This window comes from Muntiacus reevesi, chromosome 14 (assembly GCF_963930625.1).
Source record: "Muntiacus reevesi chromosome 14, mMunRee1.1, whole genome shotgun sequence".
NCBI classification, from domain to species: domain Eukaryota; kingdom Metazoa; phylum Chordata; class Mammalia; order Artiodactyla; family Cervidae; genus Muntiacus; species Muntiacus reevesi.
The window spans coordinates 54,619,529-54,643,568 of record NC_089262.1 but is presented as its reverse complement, the minus strand read 5'-3'; the positions used below and the strand labels follow the sequence as shown (position 1 = coordinate 54,643,568).

Sequence of the window (24,040 nt, the reverse complement as noted above, 5' to 3'; positions counted from 1 at the left end):
AATAGGGAGGTGAAATGCAGTGTGTTGGCTGAAAATTTCCAAAACGCATATTCCCACAATCCTTCATGGATACACAGAACTGAGGCCTTGAAGAAGGAGTGAGCCATGACCCTGATTGGTTGGACTTCCAAGGAAGTTGCAGGACAGATGAAGAGGCTGGCCATGGGATCATTGAGGTAAGGCATAGTAAGAGGGACAATGATGAGTAAAACATAAGATTTCTACATCCCAGTACCCTGGTCCTTTCACCACTCCTCTTAGTACAAACCAACTACTATGGACAAGTTTTCATTAATGCTAAATAGCTTTAAAAGAAAATTATGTCAGACATCTCACTGATATGATGACTTCCTCTGGTTTTCATTTATTTCCTAACATTTATCAAAAGATGAAGTGTTTGGTCACAGCACACTTGATCTTAACTTGGTTAAACTGATGAAGACGTCAGCAGCTCTATCTTAGCTGAATGCCTACACCCATAACCACCCCTGTACGGCTTCTATGGCAACTAACAAGAAGCTACCTTAAAGTACTATGATTTCCTAAATGTAGATGCGGTAAGAAGAAAGGCACAGAAGTTAGAAATCATGATTTCATGGTCAACAGAACACATGACAATTTTAATCTTATACCTTCCTTTCTCACCGTCTGGGATTCTGTTGTAGTTCCATTCAGGATTTATGATTCTTGTTACTAAAGAAAAGGAATGGGGACAGAAGGATTCCCTAATACTTCTAACTAAAACATTTTGACCTATTGAGGATTTTTCTCCCTGCATCGTGTCTGCTTTCTCTCTTCCACTGTTTTTTTGCTGAGTATCCCTTCTCCTCTCCTTTATTACGATTTCAATCTCATTGGGTGCTGTGGATGCCGGTACGCTGATCTGCTCCCGTCACTGTCTCTGCAGCCCTGGGGAACTGCACTTGGGAGGAAAACCAGTGCACCCGCAGTCTTCCTAGCAACTGTGCTTCTACCCTTGAGGATCGAGTGAGGATTTTTTATTGACTTTTTGCAACTGAGAGCTACAAAGTTTGAAAGCAGGCAACACACCATGATCTTGTCTTTCTCTACAGGAATTATTACACGCAGTTATGTGAACATGAAAATCTAGATTAAATCCAAGATTCCTACAGTCTAATTAAACTCGAGCTTTCCCGCCCCCTCTCCACAAACTCCCAGGCTGTCTATTATTTCAGTCCCAACCACACCTACATTTTCTCCTCTGTCTTTGATGCACTTTCAACACACAGTTCTGAAATTTTAACCAAGAAATAATACAAAATACCATAGTAGAATTGACAGGAAGATGCATTTGCTGGGACTCTAGTCTCCTGTGTCCAAAAACCAAATATTTAGGCAAAGAAAGCAAGCAACACAGATTTTGATTGAGATTACCAGGCTAAAGAATTTTGTTTTGACAAATGAGCATGCCATTGTTATTGTGAGTTAATAATTGCCTGGAAAAGTTTAGCAAAATATTTTATGGAATGTACTTTCAGAAATGTTCTGATTGGGACTTTCCTGGTGGTCCAGTGGTTAAGAATCCACCTGTCAATGCAGGAACACGGGTCCCATCCCTGGTCCGGGAAGATCCCACATGCCACAGAGCAACTAAGTCCTCATGTCACAGCTAGAGAAAAAGGACCATGCATTGCAATAAAAGATCTCGTGTGCTGCAACTAAGACCCAACAGAGCCAAAAATAAATAAATACTATAAAGAAAGAAATACTCTAATTTACTGGGTTCATTTTCTTTCAAAGCATAGTTTAAAGGCCTCCATGTCCTTCCACAAGGTGTCCTTGACTGTGTCAGTTCATATAGCTCTGAGCTTGTATCACCTTTTAGCTGTGGCATACATTTTAGACACTGAAATAACTGTCATCCACTTGTTCAATTGGCTTGTGTTGTATGCCAAATCAGACTAGGACTTTTCTAGCACAATAACCACTGTACTTATCTGGTGTCACTACCCTATCATATTGCTGAGCACACTGTAGATGCTTTATGTATTTGAAATGAGATGGTATTGACATGGCTGAAACATTACCACAACACTATCTCCTTTCATTATCACAAATAAACATCCATACAGGAAAGTGTGTTTTATTAGGGCCAGGACTAGTGTGAAACTCCACTACGTAAAATGTCACAATTTCCATTTCCCCAGAATTTATATTTAATCCATGCTCCCATCCTTTCCATATAATGTTGTAGTTTACAGTTTGCATGGCATTTCCTGAAATTTGTCCCAATCCTTTAAAATACTTGGCAAGTATTCCCAGTATTTACCTTGGAACTAATGCTTCTCTACTAGTTACAAGGGCTGCATTTCATGAACCTCTCAACTGGAATTTCTGTGTCTCTTTTAGTTAGTTCTTCTCTGGTTATTTTGTCAGAACCATGCCGTTTCAACCTTGATTCCCATTAGTCACAAAGTTGTCTTTTTCAGCCACTGATCTAACTACATCATCCCCGCCTTACAACTTAGAAGCCACAGCTCAAGTCCAGGTTCCTTTCAGCAGAGCATACGGGACTCCTTAATTTTGGATTTCAACAGTGCCAAATCCCAGCTGTGCAACTCCCCAAGGCTTACCTGTTCCTTTAGGCACCTAGCATTCTTCTACCTTGAAGCCTCGAGCCAAGCAGCACTTTATCCCCTACATCTATCCTTTCTAACACAGTAGCCACATGTGATTATTTATAGTAAACAAAACAAAAAATTCAGTTCTTTAGTTGCATTAGGCACATTTCAACTGCTCAGTAGACACCACGGCAAGTGGCAACCATACTGGACAGTACAGACAGAGAATATTACCATCAGAGCAGATAGATCTACACGACAGTGCTGCGCTAGGTGATCGCCTTTCAGGAATGAGGCGCATGCCTGTACCCTCCTATTGGTGTCCTTTCTCTTTTCGACTCGCAAAGCAGTTCCCTGGTGTCTTCTTTGGAGGAAAGAAAGAACAGAGACAAGTGAGGAAAGGAGTCATTTACCGAGTAGTTTCTACGTGTCTGACTCTTTGCGACACCATGGACTGTATAGTCCATAAAATTCTCTGGGCCAGAATACTGGAGTGGGTAGCCTTTCCCTTCTCCAGGGGATCTTCCCAACCCAGGGAATGAACCCAGGTCTCCCACATTGCAGGCAGATTCGGGCTTCTCTGGTGGTTCAGCTGGTAAAATATCCGCCTGTAATGTGGGAGACCTGGGTTTGATCCCTGGGTTGGGAAGATCCCCTGGAGAAGGGAAAGGCTACCCACTCCAGTATTCTGGCCTGGAGAATTCCATGGACTGTATAGTTCACGGGGTCGCAAAGAGTCGGACACAACTGAGTGACTTTCACTTCCTATGTGTCAGGCAATGTTAAAAACACTTATTTAACTAACAACATTCTGAGAAATACATCTGAGGAAGCACTATTTTCAAGAGCATTAATGCAGAAGAAAAGACCTTATAGTTCTTTCCACAAGAAGCAGGCAGGGCCAAAAGACACCAAGAGTATAATTAAAATATAAAAAACACTTCCTATGAGATTGTTTGTGTATGTGTTATTCACTCAGTCGTGTCCGACTCTTTGTGACCCCATGGACTGTAGCCCACCCATCTCCTCTGTCCATGGAATTCTCTAGGCAAGAGTACTGGAGTAGGTTGCCATTTTCTTCTCCAGGGGATCTTCTCAACCCAGGAATTGAACCCAGGTCTTCTGCATTGACAGGAGGGTTCTTTACCACTGAGACACCAGAGAAGCCCTTAGACCCATATATCTAATACCTGCTGGATAACTCCACCTGGATGTCAGTGGTCACCTCGAATCCAGTATGTCTAAAACTAAAGACACCAATCTTCCTTAGGTCCCACAACCAAACTTTTCTTCTTGTACTCCTAACTAGTAAAAGGGGTATACTCAATGAAGATCACCAGTGTGCATCCAGTTGCCCAAGTCCAAAACCTCAGACTCTACAGATGTCTTCTGATCTACTTTCCAGACTGTCTGCAGATAATCTTCTTAAAAGGTAAGTTTGATCATGGTGCTCCTTCAGTGGCATGCTTCAGGATCAAGTTCTGACTTTACAGGCTTCAGGATCAAGTTCAAACTGCTTAACATACAAGGCCCCATGGATCTGTCCCCTTTTCATGGCTTTCTCAACCATCTTTTTGCCCTCAAATCTCTGCTCTAGGCATAAGTAACTACTTTCACATCTCCTAAAATTATTAGGCTCTCTTCAGGCCTCCGCAGTGTTTTCCCTCTGCTTAGAACACCTTTCTTCTTCCTTACCTGAGGAGCAACACCTCTTCCATGTCTCATTTATCTTCAGATCTCAGTTCAGACTTCATCTTCTCCAGGAAGGCTTCTTTGACCACCTCTAGCTGTTTTAGAATTTCTTTCTCTGTGCTCTTAATCTATTCTACATGTCCAGTGAACAAAAGCACTCATCACACCGAAGACTATTCACCTACATACTCAGCTCTGTCGTCCATAGACTCTGAGCAGAGACTGGGTTTTAGTGATATCTGTAGACCCTGAACCTATCATAGTTTGTGGTATATGCACATTTTAACCATGACAAGTTTGCCCAAAATTTTTCTCTTAAAGTTATTTGGTTCATATTTTCCTTCTATCCACATGTTTAATACAAAAGTAGTTCCATCTGAGAGTGTTTAACGTCCATGGAGCATTATACAGATCCCTATTTTGCATTTAGGGAATACAGACCAGATAGAAGGGCTTCCCAGGTGGAGTGAGTGGGAAAGAACCACCTGCCAATTCAGGAGACACAAGAAACACGGGTTTGATCCCTGGATTCGGAAGATCCTCTGGAGGAGGGCATAGCAACCAACTCCAGTATTCTTGCCTGGAGAATCCCATGGACAGAAGAACCTGGTAGGCTACAGGTTCAAGGGGTCGCTAAGTGTTGGACATGACTGAAGCAACTTATGTTGTTATGTGCACACACTCATGGAGACTAGACAGAATGGCAAATATTGGATACTTAAGTATCCTGAATACTGCTAATAATTTTTCTTCTGAATGAACTGTTGCCACTGGGGGATCAGATTCAGGAGTAATATTCACCAGTTAGTTATTGAGCCTCCCACTTTGCATACTTACATCAGGATTGCCAGGAGAAACATCAACAACCTCATATATGTAGATGATAACATTCTAATGGCAGAAAGCGAAGACAAACTAAAGATTAGCCTCTTGATGAGGGTGAAAAAGGAGAGTAAAAAAACTGGTTTGAAACTCAACATTCAAAAAATTAAGATCATGGCATCTGGTCCATCACTTCATAGAAGGGGAAAAAGCAGAAGCGGTGACAGATTTTATTTTGTTGGACTCCAAAATCACTATGGACAATGACTGCAGCCATGAAAGACCCTTCCTCTTTGGAATGAAAGCTATGACAAACCTAGACAGCATATTATAAAGCAGACACATCACTCTGCCAACAAAGTTCTGTATAATCAAAGTTGGTTTTTCCAGTAGTCACATATGGATGTAAGAGTTGGCTGGGTGCTCAAGAATCGATGCTTTCAAATTGTGGTGCTGGTGAAAACTCTTCAGAGTCCCTTGGACAGAAAGAAGATCAAACCAGTCAATCCTCAAGGAAATCAACCCTGAATATTCATTGGAAGGACTGATCCTGAAGCTCCAATTCTTTGGCCACCTGATGCAAAGAGCTGACTCATTGGAAAAGACCCTGATGATGGGAAAGATTGAAGACAAAATGAGAAGGGGGCAGCAGAGGTTGAGATGGTTAGATGGCATCACTGACTCAATGGACATGAGTCTGAGCAAACTCTGGGAGATAGTGAAGGACAAGGAAGCCTGGCTGCTACAGTCCATGGGGTCACAAAGAGTCAGACACGACTTAGCGACTGAATGACAAGAAGAAGAAGAAGCCCCTAACAAAGTTAAGCACCTGGTATTTGAGCCACTAGTGTTCCAGACAACAGCTTTTACATTTGCAGACCTTTTAATTTGACTTAGGATCAAAATGTTTTATGAACAGAATGTTCTGGAATTAAATGCCTTAGGATAAGTCAACTTTAACAGTAAACAGAGAAATCACATTCTTGGCCAAGATTGTTTCTTTTGATGTTTTTTAGTCGAATTAATGTCCAGAAAGACCATTCTGGCTTGGTTTTTCAGTTTACAGAAAATATAATTAAAATACAAAAAAATGGTACTTCTATCTCCACCTATTCCCACTTTCCTTCTCTGAATTTTAAAGAAGGATGTGTCCCCTAACTCATGGTCTTCAGCTTTTGAGTTCTTGTAATTTTCTCATGTACTGACTACACTGCCTTGTTTATCACTGATTCTTCTACCAAAAGAGCTCTGGCAATGTCACTTTTCTGCTTTCCTAGTCCTTCAACTTTTCTGACCATTTCTTCTTAGTCTCCTTTGCTGGATTCTCTTCCTGTAACCATTCAAAAAAAGTTCGGTGTTTTCCAGGAGTCCATCCAGATGTCAAGTTGGGGCTCCAGACCCATTGATAACTCAAATGCAACACACTCAAAACATGATCTTTCTTCTGAATTCTCAGTCTCAGTTTACCACTCTTCACCTAAGCTCCTAAGCTAGAAACTGGTCACACATGTGAATGAGTATCATCATCACCCCTAACGTTTACTGAAAGTCTATTAATATGCCAGGCACTATACCAAGAGCTTACATGCGTTTTCTTATTTAATCCTCCCAACCACCCAAGTCCATACCATTTCTGTCCTTTATTGAACCCATCTTTGCATGAAATGTTCCCTTGGTATCTCTAAGTTTCTTGAAGAGACCTCTAGTCTTTCCCATTCTGTTGTTTTCCTCTATTTCTTAGCACTGATCGCTGAGGAAGGCTTTCTTATCTCTCCTTGCTATTCTTTGGAACTCTGCATTCAAATTGGAATATCTTTTCTTTTCTCTTTTGCTTTTCACTTCTCTTCTTTTCACAGCTATTTGTAAGGTCTCCTCAGACAGCCATTTTGCTTTTTTGCATTTCTTTTCCATGGGGGTGGTCTTGATCCTCGTCTGAACCTCAGTCCATAGTTCATCAGGTGCTCTGTCTTATCAGATCTAGTCCCTTAAATCTATTTCTGACTTCCATTGTATAGTCATAAGGGATTTGATTTAGGTCATACCTGAATGGCCTAAAGAAATGGCTTCAAGAAACTTACCAAGGGAACATTTCATGCAAAGATGAGCTCAATAAAGGACAGAAATGGTATGGACCTAACAGAAGCAGAAGATATTAAGAAGAGGTGGCAAGAATACACATAAGAACTATACAAAAAAGATCTTCACAACCCAGATAATCACGATGGTGTGATCACTCACCTAGAGCCAGACATCCTGGAGTGTGAAGTCAAGTGGGCCTTTGGAAGCATCACTATGAACAAAGCTAGTGGAGGTGATGGAATTCCAGTTGAGCTATTTCAAATCCTAAAAGATGATGCTGTGAAAGTGTTGCACTCAATATGCCAGCAAATTTGGAAAACTCAGCAGTGGCCACAGGGCTGGAAAAGGTCAGTTTTCATCCCAACCCCAAAGAAAGACAATCCCAAAGAATGCTCAAACTATTGCACAATTGGACTCATCTCACACACTAGTAAAGTAATGCTCAAAATTCTCCAAGCTAGGCTTCAGCAATACGTGAACCGTGAACTTCCAGATGTTCAAGCTGGTTTTAGAAAAGGCAAAGGAACCAGAGATCAAATTGCCAACATCTGCTGGATCATCCAAAAAGCAAGAGATTTCCAGAAAAACATCTATTTCTGCTTTATTGACTATGCCAAAGCCTTCAACTGTATGGATCACAATAAACTGTGGAAAATTCTGAAAGAGATGGGAATACCAGACCACCTGACCTGCCTTTTAAGAAAGCTATATGCAGGTCAGGAAGCAATAGTTAGAACTGGACATGGAACAACAGACTGGTTCCAAATAAGAAAAGGAGTACGTCAAGGCTGTATATTGTCACCCTGCTTATTTAACTTACATGCAGAGTACATCATGAGAAACACTGGGCTGGAAGAAGCACAAGCTGGAATCAAGATTGCCAGGAGAAATATCAATAACCTCAGATATGCAGATGACGCCACCCTTATGGCAGAAAGTGAAGAGGAACTAAAAGGCCTCTTGATGAAAGTGAAAGAGGAGAGTGAAAAAGTTGGCTTAAAGTTCAACATTCAGAAAACTAAGATCATGGCATCTGGTCCCATCACTTCATGGGAAATAGATGGGGAAACAGTGGAAACAGTGGCTGACTTTACTTTTTGGGGGCTCCAAGATCACTGCGGATGGTGATTGCAGCCATGAAATTAGATGCTTACTCCTTGGAAGGAAAGTTATGACCAACCTAGATAGCATATTAAAAAGCAGAGACATTACTTTGCCAACAAAGGTCCATCTAGTCAAGGCTATGGTTTTTCCAGTGATCATGTATGGATGTGAGAGTTGGACTGTGAAGAAAGCTGAGCACTGAGGAATTGATGCTTTTGAACTGTGGTGTTGGAGAAGACTCTTGAGAGTCCCTTGGACTGCAAGGAGATCCAATCAGTCCATCCTAAAGGAGATCAGTCTTGGGTGTTCATTGGAAGGATGAAGCTGAAACTCCAATACTTTGGCCACCTCATGTGAAGAGTTGACTCATTGGAAAAGACCCTGATGCTTGGAGGGATTGGGGGCAGGAGGAGAAGGGAACGACAGAGGATGAGATGGCTGGATGGCATCACCAACTCCATGGACATGAGTCTGGGTAAACTCTGGGCGTTGGTGATGGACAGGGAGGCCTGGCGTGCTGCGATTCATGGGGTCACAAAGAGTTGGACATGACTGAGTAATGGAACTGACTGAACCAGCTAAGATGTAGGCATGATTAATACAATTTTCCTGGGCAGAGAGAAATAGTGTGCTCAAGGTCACATAGCTGTTATGGAGCTGGAATTTAAACCCTAATTACAAAGCCCATGTGCTTAACTACTGTGCTACATTCATGTTGTACCTGAATCTTAGGGGGAAAAAAATCGGATTTGTCACTATTTGCATCTCCCTCATTTTCCACCCTGATTGTAATGAGGAGGGAAGAAGGTAGGTAGCTAAAGCATATACACTGACGTCACTTGTCTGATTCCTCTGTACCACTCTCTGAGGGGCTGCTGTCGGGGCTGTGGAAGGGTGCCCCACTTCAGCTTTCACCCAGTTCTGAGAAACAGACCAAGCAGGCATGAGCACCTTTTAGTTACCTATGTCTAAAGAGTTGTTGTTGTTGTTCTGTCGCCCAGTCATGTCAGACTCTTTGTGACCACACAGACTGCAGCATGCCGGTCTCCCTGTCCCTCACCATCTTCCAGAGTTTGCCCAAGTTCAAGTTCATTGCATTGGTGATACCATCCAACCATCTCATCCTCTGATGCCCTCTTCTCCTTCTGCCTTCAACCTTTCCCAGCATCAGGGACTTTTCCAATGAGTTGTCTGTTTGCATCAGATGACAAAAATACTGGAGCTTCACCTTCAGCATCAGTCCTTCCAGTGAATATTCGGGATTGATCTCCCTTAAGACTGACAAGCCCAGGCTGGATGCATGAGACAAGTGCTCGGGCCTGGTGCACTGGGAAGACCCAGGGGAATCGGGTGGAGAGGGAGGTGGGAGGGGGGATCGGGATGGGGAATACTTGTAAATCCATGGCTGATTCATGTCAATGTATAACAAAAACCACTACAATATTGTAAAGTAATTAGTCTCCAACTAATAAAAATAAATGGAAAAAAAAAGACTGACTGGTTTGATTTCCTTGCTGTCTACAGTACTTTCCGGAGTCCTCCAGCACCACAGTTTGAAGGCATCAAAAGAGTAAAACAAGTCAAACTGAGACAAGCTGATGGTGACCCTTTGCACTCAGGCCTCACTTTTTCCAGAGTTCTTTGATTATTCTTAGGTAAGCAAGTATACCACTTGATGAAGTATATGCCTAGCAAGTTCCAAATGCTTTCTTAAGGTACTCAGGCAAACCAATAATATACATTTCTTGAAGACAAGGCTCAGTTGAGGCATCCTATGCAATGAATGCTAGTTCTTTAAACCCTGGTATTTCTCAGGTAAAGATACTCATTTGTTACCATCCTCTGTGAATATGCCTCCATTGCAGATTATATCTCCCACTCCCAAAAGGGCTCATTACAAAGAGGTTTCCCAAGAAATAAATTATTTGATTTGCTCATTCCTTTAGTAAATACTGAGATTAGGAAGATGAATAAGATCACAGTTCCTGCCTTTCAGCTTATAGACTTGTGAAGAAGAGACATAGAGATAGATGAGAACATCAGGCAGCAAATTTTATACAAATAAAGTAATGGGGAATTTGTAAGACAGAACAAGTAACTCTACCTTGGAGAGATTCTTATATTTCTAAGCGTGCACACACACAACCGTAGAACTTGGTTTTCCTCTTTTATATTCTTTGTATAAAATACTTTATTATTATTATTAGCTGTCAGTAAACAGTTAATAGAATTTATATAGAATAGCTTGTGCTCAGTTGCTCCAGTCATGTCTGACTCTTTGCGATCCCATGGACTATAGCTCGACAAGCTCCTCCGTCCACGGGATTTTCCAGGCAACAATACTGGAGTGGGCTGCCATATCCTCCTCCCGGGGATCTTCCCATTCCAGGGATCGAACCAGTGTCTCCTGCATTGCCAGTGGATTCTTTACCACTGAGCCCCTGGGGAAACCCCTAGAATAGCTTACTTTTATTTTATTTTGATTAGTATTTGTGGAAGGTCTTCTAAGTATATTCTAGGAAGTGTTACTCACATTAGTTGCTTATAACTTCTAAATTCTAAGTTTAATGTTTTAGGGTCTATATGTCAACTGCATCTATAAAATCTGAATTGAAAATTTTAAAAATAAATGATACTTCTCCTGAAGAGTGTTTTGGTCTTTTCTCTCTTTTTTTTAAGTTCTGTTAGGAAAAAAGCACAAGTTTATAAATTAAGCTCCTCTATAGTACCTAGTACCTGGTAAATATTTGTTGAATGAACTAAAATCTGTGTGAATACTGAATGCCAGCCATAGGTTAGTTGGAGATCCACTAGGATGGCTGAGTGATCTGTTCTTCCCAGGTCAGGCCAAGAATGAAGAAAACATCCTCCTTCTCATTCCACTAGAAAGTAAGCTCTTTGAGAATGAAGACCGTATCTTAGTTATCTTTTTACTTCTCGGCAAATGTGGAAGAATGTATCGGCACATAGCATATATGTTGCAACTGTTAAATCAAGTATAAGAAAGCAATAAAAAATCTAAATTAGCCTGCCTTACAATGATTATTAAATTCAGCCCCAGACACTAAGTAAATACATTGATAAAGCAATCAAGAGAAACTTCTAGGATAATAAAGTTGCTGAAGAAAAGTAATTAAAATAAGGGATATATCATAAAGATACTTTGAGTCATGGACAGATTATCTACGGGACATGCCAGTACACTCAGAAAGCAGTCTTACAATTCAACTGCTCTTGCTTCCACCTGCTGGCATAGGAAAGTAATTTTTAGATTGGGCAGAAAATGTTAAGCACCTCTAGAAAGAAACTGTATGAAAAGTTTGATCTTTCAAAGCATTCTTGAAAAGGTAACAGTACGCTTCCTGTAAACAGCCATTTACAAAAAGGTACACCATGAACTCTGCTACGAACATACAGAGTACAGAGCAGAATTATCCTAAACATGGAGATATTCCAGTGGTCTTTATTCTGAGTACTTCCAGTAGCTGATAAAGTCAAAAGCATTATCCATTTTCTCTCATTATGCCATTCCATTTTTATATTCACAAACATAGCACTTAAGTTTGATGACTAAAGTGACCAGGGAAACAATGATGGTTCAATCTCCATCTTACACAGTGAAAACATACTATTTGGAAACAGTACCACATATAATCTCAGTGTGTATAATTTCCTCTATCAACAAGGCTTAAGAGTAGACCTAATTATATTATATGAAGGCTCCCCTGGGAATGAAGGGTTCACTTCCAACTCTTTCTTAAAATGTTAGGGAGCCATTTAGAAAAAAAATGGAAAAAAGTAATTTTATTTTAGATTTTGGAATGTAATGGAAGTAAGTTCTTGTTTCCAAATTTCAATGCAAATAAACGTAAAAAGGACTCTTCAAAGTCATCTTTTCCAAGAAATAGGAATAAAAAAAAAGTATGAAAGAAATGGCTTAAGGTATTATGAAGCACTGTGATACTTGAGATGTTTCTAATATTTCTTCTTTTAATAAACAGAACTTTAAGAAAAGGTTCCTATCACTAAGTTTTTATAGGATGAAATAGAAAAGTGGCAGATTCTGAAAAATAAGAAAAATAATAGAATAATAGTAAAAATTGACTTTCTTCTAGTTTCGTGTAGAGGACAGTGGTTTCCTAATTATAAATTTTAAATAAAGTTATTATAAATGGCCATGCAAAGACTTCTTTTCTTAAATCTTTTAACTGGCTAAGAAAAGCCACCTGAGACTCTGAAGCATCTAGAATAGAGTGCTATGTCACAAATGAAATCAAGACTTCTTCAATAATTCATTAGTAAAGGGTCTACCACATACATGGAAAACCACAACTCAAAAAGACATTCCATTTTTATTTTTCTCTGGGAGGATGAATAAATTGCTTCTGGCACATTTTATTGGTGTTTGGGGCATACTTTTCAGAATTGAAATCCTTAATAAATTACTCAGGAGAGAGATTTCTCTCCTCAGTACATTGCTTAGTACTTAGTCCTTTTTTGGGGTCATCTATGTGTGGGTTTTGTTGAGTGAACAATGATGTCTACATCCTCTTCCTAGGCCTGGGCAACAACTAGTTTGCTTTTCTTTTTAAAGACTGGTTCAACCACAAATGAATGCTCATTATTTTCACATGTGACAATGGGATTGTGATTATATATTTTTGAAAAAAGTTTATATCAGAGCTACATGAAATACTTATGATCAAAGTAACATTGGGCATATGTTTCAAAATAATTGGAGGGTGAAGAGGTACATGAAAAGAGTTTGGCCATGAGCTGACAATTAAAAAAATTTTTTTTAATTGGAGGATAATTGCTTTACAATGTTGCGGTGGTTTCTGCTATACAACATGAATCAGCTCTAAGTGTACACATATCCCCTCCCTCTAAGACCTCCCTCCCACCCCCATCCCACGCCTTCAGGTCATCCCAGAACACCAAGCTGAGTTCCCTGGGTTATACGGCAGCTTCCCGATACCTATCTATTTCACACACGGTAGTATAGATATTTCAATGCCGCTCTCAATTTATCCCCCCTCTTCCTCCCCCACTGTGTCCACAAGTATGTTCTCTATGTCTGTGTCTGTATTCCTGCCCTGCAAACGTGCTCATCACTACCATTTTTCTATCTAGATTCTATATACAATGAGCTGACCATTTTAAAGCTATCCTAATTTCATGACTTTTAGCTATGACTGAAAATTTACACACTAAAAAGTAAAAAAAAAAAAAAAAAAATTAAAAATAGCTCTAGTTGCTATTCTAAACTCAGACATGTGATTTGAAAAACATGATAACTTAACATTAAGAAACCCACACAAGCTGACAAGCAGATTAAAATGGATAATAAATGGAGTACACCCCAAGAGGAAATTAAAGCACAGATAAGGAGAAACTAGAGGCACTTCCCAGGTGGCACAATGGTAAAGAATCTGCCTGCCAATGTGGAGATACAAGAAATGCGGCTTGTAATCCTTGGGTAGGGAAGATTCCCTGGAGAAGGAAATGGCAACCCCCTTCAGTATTCTTGCTTGGAAAATTCCATGGACAGAGGAGCTTGGTGGGACCACAGAGAGTCAGACAGGACGAGTGACTGCGCATACACACACGTAAGAAGAAACTAGAGCACAAAATATATTTGACCAGAAAATGAAGATTCATAAATTCACAGTGGGAAGGGGCCTAAAAAATCAGCTGGTTCAAATTCCTGAATTCAGAACAAAACTCAGTGATATTACGTCAGGAAGTAATCATTGCAGATACAGTGAATGTTACATTATAAATGGATTATTAGAGAAGCTTCAAAGTGATACCGCTTTCTAGGGTATCTACATCTTAAGGCTGACAAGCTGGAGCACAAGTATTAGATGGCTGCCTTGCGACATCATCGACTTAATGAATAAGCCTCTAGTTGCTGTTTGGCCACTACCATCAATAAAAACAACAATGTCAAACATTTACGCAGCAGGCACTGCTTTACATATACGAACTCATTTAATCTTTGAACACTGTGACAGAGACTCTATTATCTTCATTTTTAGAAATGAAACTGAGGCATAGAGAGGTCAAATCACTTATCTAAGATCACTCAACCAAGGTAACTCCAGCATCAATGCTGTTAAATACATACCAGCAATCACACCAATCACTCTGGCAATTCGGCCATTCTCTTCAAGTTACCCATAGTTATTAACCTAACACCCATTACTTTTCTTGATTCCTTCCTGTCCTAATTGAGACAGGCAGAGACATAATCAGAGGACATGGGCCATGCGGCTCTATGTTGACCCATGCCATGTTCCAATTATCCTGCTGGTCTGGCCCTTCTTCTAGGGGGAATTCAAACGTCATTTACTTTTGTGAAAGTGAAAGCCGCTCAGTCGTGTCCGACTCTTTGTGACCCCATGGACTATGCAGTCCACGGAATTCTCCAGGCCAGAATACTGGAGTGGGTAGCCTCTCCCTTCTCCAGGGGATCTTCCCAATCCAGGGATCGAATCCTTGACAGACTATGTGAGAAAGGAAAATAACAAGGATACCTTGTATTTAAGTTACTTCAAGATGATAAAAATGATTTCAAATTCTTAGACTGTATATCAAAAGTGAACGTTGCTCAGTCTTGTCCGACTCTTTGCAACCCCATGGACTATACGGTCCGTGGAACTCTCCAGGTCAGAGTACCGGAGTGCGTAGTTGTTCCTTTCTCCAGGGGATCTTCCCAACCCAAAAGCTACTCTTTAAAGCAGAGAAGAGAGTTTCCTCACCAATAAAATATAAAAAGGCAGGTTCTTAAAACATTTCCTAACAAAGATGAAAGATGAATTGCCACCCTTAGGTTCTTGAGCTTTGGAAGTCATACTGAAAGCAAAGGAAAGCACCTACCTGAGTATAATATAAAGTCATTTATGTTCTTATGAAGTCTCTAATTGTATCCATGCACTGTGCTGTTTTTTTTTTTTTAATCCATTATCTCATTTAGTCATTATTCTACAGACGAAGAAACCAAGGCAGAGAAAGGTTGAGTTAGTCTTACCAGAGTCACACAGCAAAGTAAGTAGCAGATCTGGGATGTGAACCAGGAAATCTCATTCCAGAGTCTGAAATCTTAGCTATCAATATTTACTAAGCTGCCTCTTTTGACCTAAAACAGTTATATTATTTTGTGTAAGTCAAGCTGCTGCTTACCAATAGAATAATAGTTTCAGAACTGGAGGTCACCTAGACTCAGTCTTTCTATAGCAGCCCCACAAGCCTTGGTGAAATGAGGGTGAGGGGAGAGAGAGAGTCTAAGATGACCATGTCGGTTTTGCCTGGATGTGGGTGATAGTTAGAGAGTTCGGGAAAAGCAGAGTTCCTTTCCTTTCCTTTTTTTGTGGGGGAGAGTGAGAAGGTTGGGGATGTGGGAGGTTCACTGACATTCAGTTTTAGACATACTGAGTTAGTAACGCGGGTGAGATATCCATATAGAGATGAGCAGTATGCATTTGGGGCTCAGGGGAAAGTGACCACAGAGCCAGCTACTGAAGACAGAAGGTGAATAAGGCCTCAAGGACCTTACTGGCTAATCCGGCAAAAAAACATATTAGAATGAATGTAGCATATGCTCATTGATCAGATATGTATCACACAGATAACAATATAGTAAGAATGAAATTATAGAATTACATACAAGATGGACAGAACACCAATACTCAACTCAAACTGGGGAGTCAGAGCAAGCTTCTTGCGGAGGGGCATGAATAGGAATTATCCAGAAAAGGTTGGGATGGCGTGCGTGAAGAAACACAGAATAGAGAATACAGCAAGCCTAGAACAAAGAATAGGATTAGCAAAGGCCCATTTTCAATCACTGGTTTAGCGTATTACAAGAATTACAATTTAGAAGTTAGAAATGGGAATTAGAAATGGGGTTGGAGTGGTTGATAGGCAAGATTCCATGGGTTTATTTATGTCTGCTGGAAACCTTAAACTTTGTATCAAAGGCAATGGGAAGCCTTGAGTGGGAAGGTAAGATTTTTTTTATTTTATTTTTTACTGAAGTATAGTTGAACTGCAATTATGTGTTAGTTTCTGGTATATAGTAACATTATTCAGTTGCATATATATTCTTTTTCATTGTAGTATTACAGAATATTAAAGATATTAATAGTTCCCTGTGCTACACAACAGAACCTTGTTGGCTATCCATTCTATACAAGAGACTGCATCTGCTAATCCCAAACTCCCGTTCCTTCCCTCTCCCACGCCCCTCCCTCCTGGCAACCACAAGCCTGTTCTCCAGGACTGTGAGTCTGTTTCTGTTTTGTAGATAAATTCATTTGTGTCATATTTTAAGATTTCACATATAAGTGATACTATATGGTATTTGTCTCTTTCTGACTTACTTCACTTAGTATGAAGGGTGGACCTCTAGGCCCATCCATGTAGCTGCATATGGCATTATTTCATTCTTTTTACGGCTAGAATGTTCCATCGTATATATGTAACACATCTTTTTTTTTATCCATTCATCTGTTGATGGGCATTTAGAGATGAATGGATAAAAAAAGATGTGTTACATATATACAATGGAATTATTACTCAGGTTGTTTCCATGTCTTGGTTATTGTAAACAGTGCTGCTATGAACACAGGTGTGCAAGTATAAGACCCATATTTTAGCTAGGTACTCTACCAGCTGTGGGAACTGTGAAAGGTCCATTTTAAGAGGCAAAGGAGAACCAGTTAGGAGGCTTCAATCCAGATAAACAACTAAGTTAAAGTGGTAGTAGCAGTGGAAAAGGAAGCAGTGGGTTCAAGAAATATTCAAGAGGTAAAACTGGCAGGACTTTCTGAAAGACAGGATGCCATAGTTCCTAGTTTAGGTGGGTTTGGTGGGGACAGTAGCAAACTAACAGAGCAAATTTACCCCTGAAAACAGAAAATACAAGGTCAGGTTTGGGGGAACATTACTAGGTAAGCTTCAGAAATGTTGATTTTTAAGTGCCTATGAGATATGAAAGGGTGTTAAAGTGTGGTGATCTGGCAATTAGATATATGAACCTAAAGGCAAGCAGAGGGCTTCAGGTGGGAGACACAGCTACAGATGTCTTCAGATGTACAAATCTTTGAAGGGACTGGGGCCTCTCAGGACAGTATGTAGATAAGAACACTGGGGAAGTCCGGAAAAAGTAGGGTAAAGAAGAGTGCATACCTGGTGGACTGAGGGAATGTTTCAGATGGAAATATGTGTGGGAGAGACTCCAGCATGTGTCTGCTCAAGGAAAGGTGTCCGAAAAGAGATTTACAGCAGAGAAAAGACTAGAGTTTGAGAGGCAAGTATCAGGAAAAAAAAGCTTGAAGGAAATTTGAGGAATGTTCATAACAGAATAAAATTAGGAATTTGTTTCTCTGCAAATCAAGAAAGAATGCATGGTCAACAGTGTAAATGTTACAGGGAGACAGAGCAAAGGCAGGACTGAAAAGTTTGCACTGCATTTGGCAATAACACCCAGACTCAGAGACTCATCTGATTAGCAGCTCCTTCCTCTCTTGTTCTTCGGCAGCCACATCAAGCGACTGATTCACACTGAAACCGAAAAACAAGTCAAGGTTCTCAGTTTTTCCCATGGGCTGCTCTTACATCATCCTGCTCTCATACAGGTGATGTGCTTAGCTTACATATAAGATTTCATCTCGGATACTATTAAGACTTTCCTCTTTAGAATGGTGTCCCAGGGAGTTGAGATCCTCAGGAATTCTAATTTTTCACTACCAAGGTTTCACTAGTAGGTCTTTATATCCTGTTCAGTCACAGATAAAGCAGTTGTAACTTTCAATATCCATGAATATACACAGCCTTTGAATTACAACGGCTAGATTTAAGATTCTTTGACTTATGATGGTGTGAAAAGCATTCCATAGAAACCATTCTTCAAACTCTGAATATTTACCTTTTCTCAGGCTAGTGCTACACGGGACGATACTCTGTCATGGAGCGGGCAGTAGGCTGCAGCCTCCAGTCAGCCATGTGATCACAAGGGTAAACAACCGATACACTTACAGTCATTCTATACCCACACATCTCTGTCACCTTCAGTACAGTATTCAGTAAATTACACAAGACATTCAACACTTTATTATAAAATAGGTTTGTGCTAATGTACGTGCTCTGAGAATGTTTAAGGTGGTCTAGGATGACGTGATGATGTTTGGTAGATTAGGTGTATTAAAAGCATTCTGACTTTTCAACTTACTATGCATTCATCATGACGTGACCCTGCCATGAGTTGAAGATCGTAGTCAGTCCTTAATTATCTGGGTCCTTAGAATTACTTTTTTCTACCTTGAAAAGTGGGGAGAAAATGATAAGTTACTATGTACCATGGTATCAACCACTGTTCTAGAAGTTCTCATCTACACTAGTTCCTGCATGCCTTACAAAAATTATGAGAGGTAGTAAATGTTATCTTTATTTTAGGGCTGAAGAAACCGAGGCTTTGTGAGATTATACAAGCATCTAAAACCAGGTCTGCCTCCAAAGTCATGCTGTTTGCACATTCTCTTTTCTATTTTTTTGGGGAGGAGGGGTAAATCTCTACACACTGAACTTTGTTCTTTTTCCAGCTTTACTGAGCTATAATTCCCATATAACACAGTGTAAGTTTAAGGTGTAGCAACATTCTTTTTCTTGGAGTCATTTCATTAGTTTTAGCATGTTTGCCTTAGATACTCAACTTACTTCAATGTGCCTGTTCCTAAATTCTGGCAAATAGTCTTAGAGGAAGGGAACTCCCTCTCCCGGTCTTCTGATGTCCAGATCCTACCTTCAAGGACCAATTATGACTTTGTACTTTCTTTTATCCTGAAAGAAATCTCTCTTTCCCCTGAACTCTCATATCAACTTCTCTATTACTCTCCAGGGCACTTATCACCCTCTATCTTGGATTTTAATTATTTATGTATGTGCCTTATCACCCTTACTAGCCTGTATTGCCTTGGCCTTTTCAGCTCAGTTCGGTTCAGTCACTCAGCTGTGTTCAACTCTTTGTGACCCCATGGACTGCAGCACACCAGGCCTCCCTGTCCATTACCACCTCCCAGAGTTTACTCAAGCTCATGTCCATTGAGTCAGTGACGCCATCTGACCATCTCATCCTCTGTTGTCCCCTTCTCCTCCTGCCTTCAATCCCTCCCAGCATCAGGGTCTTTTCCAATGAATCAGTTCTTCACATTAGGTGGCCAAAGTATTGGAGTTTCAGCTTCAGCATCAATCCTTCCAACAAACACCCAGGACTGATGTCCTTTAGGATGGACTGGTTGGATCTCCTTGCAGTCCAAGGGACTCTCAAGAGTCTTCTCCAGCACCACAGTTCAAAAGCATCAATTCTTCAGTGCTCAGCTTTCTTTGTAGTCCAGCTCTCACATCCATACATGACTACTGGAAAAACCATAGCTTTGACTAGACAGACCTTTGTTGGCAAAGTAATGTCTCTGCTTTTTAATATGCTGTCTAGGTTGATCATAACTTGGCCTTTTAAGAAAGATCAGAATAAGAAATAGCCCATAAAAATCTACTTATACACATATATAATACATACATTATACTATGTAAGTATTCACTGCATTTACACAATTTCCCCTATATCATGCACATTTCACCACATGAAAATTGTATCCCACAAACAGTACCAGGAAAAACTCTGTTCCAGATCATTTTTAATGATATGATTGTTTTCCCTTTGTCTTTATTGCCAGAAAGCTCACATTACAATTCTGAGCCCAGTCAGAAGAACTAGACTGACCCTAATGTTTAATTTTTTTTTTTTTTTGCCTAATATTCTTTTCCCTTTATTAATCTTAAGGTGTATTTTTTAGGCAAGTGATCATGAATTAAGTATGATAAAGACTGTATTAGCAGTATTAGCAAATACAGTCTAAGTCCTTTGCAAATAGGACCTAAGTTTGTTACGTCTACATTCCTCATGTTATGTAGCACAGTCCTGGCATAGAGTAACTGCATTCAGTTAATATTTGTGGCATAAGAGAATGAAGGTTTGAAAGTTATATACAGGTTTCAATCGACCACATTCTATTATGTATCTCTTCTGTAACTTTATAATTTTTCAACGTCATTAAAAACATTTTTGATGAGCTGCTAAACACCTTACTGAGTAGCCTTGGGTCCTTTTTGCCATTCCGAGAAGGTTTACTCTGTTCTTACATCCCTTCGGCTGCTTCTGTGCCGTTATGGGAGCACAGCTCTGACAGCACAGGGTCTAGATCTAGTGCAGCAGGAATGTGACGGGCTCTGGGACATGAACCCACATCCTGACTCCTCCGCATTCTTCTGGGTACTTTGTCCATCAGGCAGGGCAAGTGCATGTTACTACCTTCTTGGTCTGAACAACAAGTAAGTATTTTGGCTTTTCCCAGGATTATGCTCTGCTTAATGTCATGAGTTTCCCCAGGCCCAAGCAGCGCCCAGGTCATACAAGTCCAGAGAGTCTGGTTTCCCTGGCCCGGGCTGGTCCAGACCCACTCATGAGAAGTTCACTTTCTGTTCCTCGTCAGGCGGGTTGCTTCTGACCTAGTACTGCAGAACCTGGTACCGTCTTCAACTTCTTCCATATCCAGGTTGACATATGTAGAATAAGCTTTGCTATTCATATATTAAAGCATATTAACATATACTGTGTGCTCACTCGCTCACTGGTGCCTGATTCTTTGTGATCCCATGAACTACAGCCCACCAGGCTCCTCCGTTCCTGGGATTTTCCAGGAAAGAATACTGGAGTGGGTTGCCATCTCTTCCTCCAGGGGATCTTCCCGGCCCAGGGACCAAACCTGTTTCTCCTGCGCTGGCAGGCAGATTCTTTACCACTGAGCCCTCTGGGAAGCCCGTATTAATATATATAGTATTCATTAATTAGACTATTACTGTACAGAGCCATCAACTGGGTATGTAAGACACTGAGTCACCATTTGGATGTCCCCTGTGGTGACAAGAGAATATGACAAAGATCATGTCTTTTAATGTGTGGCTACTTTTCGGCCTCATAGTCAACTGGTATGCACTCAAAATTCTCATGAGTCTGCTGGTCAGGTTAGCTTCCTGCTGCATACTACTCTACACTATAATTTTTTTATTACACAACTAGATAATAGAAATTTCCTCTGGCAACATTTTTTTTTTTGCATAAAGAAATTCACAGTGAGCTATTTCATAAAGAGTTTGAAATATTTACTTTCTAGTGGAAGTTATAACTGTCACTGTCGATACAAAAATGCCAAATCTAGGCCTCTGCTGCTGCTCCTTCTGCTGCTCAGTCGCTTTAGCCGTGTCCGACTCTGTGCAACCACATGGATGGCAGCCCACCAGGCTCCCCCGTCCCTGGGATTCTCCAGGCAAGAACACTGGAGTGGGTTGCCATTTCCTTCTCCAGTGCATGAAAGTGAAAAGTGAAAGTGAAGTCACTCAGTTGTGTCCGACTCTTGCGACCCCAAGGACTGCAGCCTACCAGACTCCTCCGTCCATGGGATTTTCTGGGCAAGAGTACTGGCGTGGGGTGCCATTTCCTTCTCCAATCTAAGCCTATATTCCTTAGATATCAGGAATGAATGCTGAATTTTAAGTCATTATCACTGATGACATATTTTCATCCATCCATTCACTAAATATATTTTTTAAGCAACCACTCTGGGAACACCATGAATTCTCTGGCTAAAATACTGAGTAAGAGAAGCCAGGAGAGCTAAGTCACGGTCAGACTGCATAGGGCTTTATAAACCATGTGAGTGAGTTTTGGTTTTATCCTAAGATTCATGGCAATCAAAAGAAGAATTTTAAGAGTGTGATGCATCACATTCACATTTCATAAAGATCTTGGGTTTCATAAGGAAAGTATATAAGTAAGAAGCAAAAGCTGTGGCTAAGACTGACGATGAAGATTTGGATTATAGTGGTGGCACCTCAAATAAAGAAGAGAAAGAATTTGAAGACTTGGGAGTTGATAGGAAAGTTAGAGAGAAAAAGGCGAGGAGCAAGTCTTTTGACTTGGGTAACTGGTGACATACACTGAGACACAGGACAATGGCCAAAGAGAGGATTTATAGGAATGTTGTAAATACAGTTTAGGGTAAAGTGGCATTGAGATTAAACAGTAACGTAACAGATACTCAATAAATATTTGTAAAATGACTGAATATGAGACCTCCAAAAAAGTTGTCAAACTTGTAGTTGGAATCTAATATCATTCATCTTCTCTTTTACTTAAATAGTTAAGAGTTTCTTTATGTTGTGCCTTGGCAGAAAATGCCTATGAGAATCTGAATGCTGTATAAAGGTATAATTTTCAGTGTTAGAATGATAAGATCTGACAATGTAGCTTTATAGTATATATGTCATCCATTGTGGCAAGCAGGTGTTACCTGAAAGCTATGATTATTTCAGTCCCCATAGCTCTGCCTATAATGTGAGACAGAAAAAGAATTTTCTCCTGGTCTTTATGACAAATAAGATTAGGTATCAAAGACACCAGCTACGTGTGGCAAGAAATATGAGACTATCCTTTTGAATGCTAAGCAGGAGGTATACATAATCTCAGAGTAGGTGGAAAAGGACAGGGTCTTCGAAAGTAAGCTATGGTAAATCAGAAATCCATATTTAGTAAGCTGGCCTTTCTTTTATACTTAATGTAGTTTCTGTGCTGATTTCCATTTTGGTTCACTTAATAATTAGAAAAAGTCTTTCCAAAAAAAAGGTCAGTCTTCATGACAGAGAAAGGGTTTAGCTGTGAAAAATGAAACGTAAGAGTACTATAAGAAATGTAGGTAATCTAAAAAACTTCCAGCCTTGGGGTAGGACAGGGCTTTCTAGGCATGAGACCGAGGCAGAAGTTATAAAGGAAAAAAGACTGATATGTCTTATTATAGTAAAAATGTAAACTTCTATAGGGCAAAAAAGCAAAAAGCAATAACAACCCACCCCAAAATTCAAAGACAAAAAAACCTGCGACATCTAGAAGGGCTCTTACACATTATTAATCTCAATTTAAAACCCCAAAAATACAACTAGGCAATTCACAAATATAAAAATAATATCTAATATTTTGGGGCTTCAGTGTGCCAATGTGGTAAACTAATAGCTAAAATGGCCCCATCCCTCTACATATTTATACCTTCCTATAATTAAGTCAGGATCTATTTTCCCATTTTTTGAATCTGAGATGGCTTTATGACTTGCTTTGGCGAGTCCAGTAAACTGTGGCAGAGCTGACAGAATTCCAGTTCTAAGCCTAGGCCTCAGGAGGTCTTTATATAATCCTATGCTCATGGAAGCCTGCCCTGCCATGAAAGCAAGCCAGTTAGCCTCCTGGAGGATGAGAGATAATGTGGAAGGGAGCCAAGTGGCCTCAGCTTTGGCCACCCTAGATCCCCAAACATGTTAGAGAGCTTGGCCAAGATCAGCAGAACTGCCTACACAACCCGGGGCTGACTCGAGGTGCAGAATGAGCCCAGTCAGGGCCAGAAAAACTGCGCAACAAACATATGGATTTGTCAGCAAAAATAAATATTTATCCTGGTCCTCCACTGAGATTTAATTTGTTATATGCATTATTGGGGCCATAGTAATGGATTTAGCCTGACAAGGCTCAAAGCCCTCTACATGTATTCTCTCTCAATCTAAAAAGGTGATGTGAATTAACAGAAAATAGATGCATATTGTTTTCTGGCCCTGGTTCCTGACACAGAGCTCCTAAAACACTTGTAAGTCCCTAAGCT

General features: G+C 40.3%; 1 protein-coding gene across 2 annotated transcripts in view; it reads right to left on the bottom strand.

Moving 5' to 3' along the window:
- NLN (neurolysin) overlaps nucleotides 1-24,040 on the bottom strand; it is a 95,414-nt gene that overhangs the window by 64,664 nt on the left and 6,710 nt on the right. Inside the window, exon 1 of one of the 2 annotated variants that reach the window (XM_065905541.1) lies at nucleotides 2,817-2,929. The exons of the other annotated variant lie outside the window; for it this stretch is intronic. The gene's annotated coding sequence lies outside the window, so the exon portion shown is untranslated. Of the gene's footprint in view, nucleotides 1-2,816; nucleotides 2,930-24,040 lie in introns of those variants that run through there. 2 annotated transcript variants of the gene reach the window in all.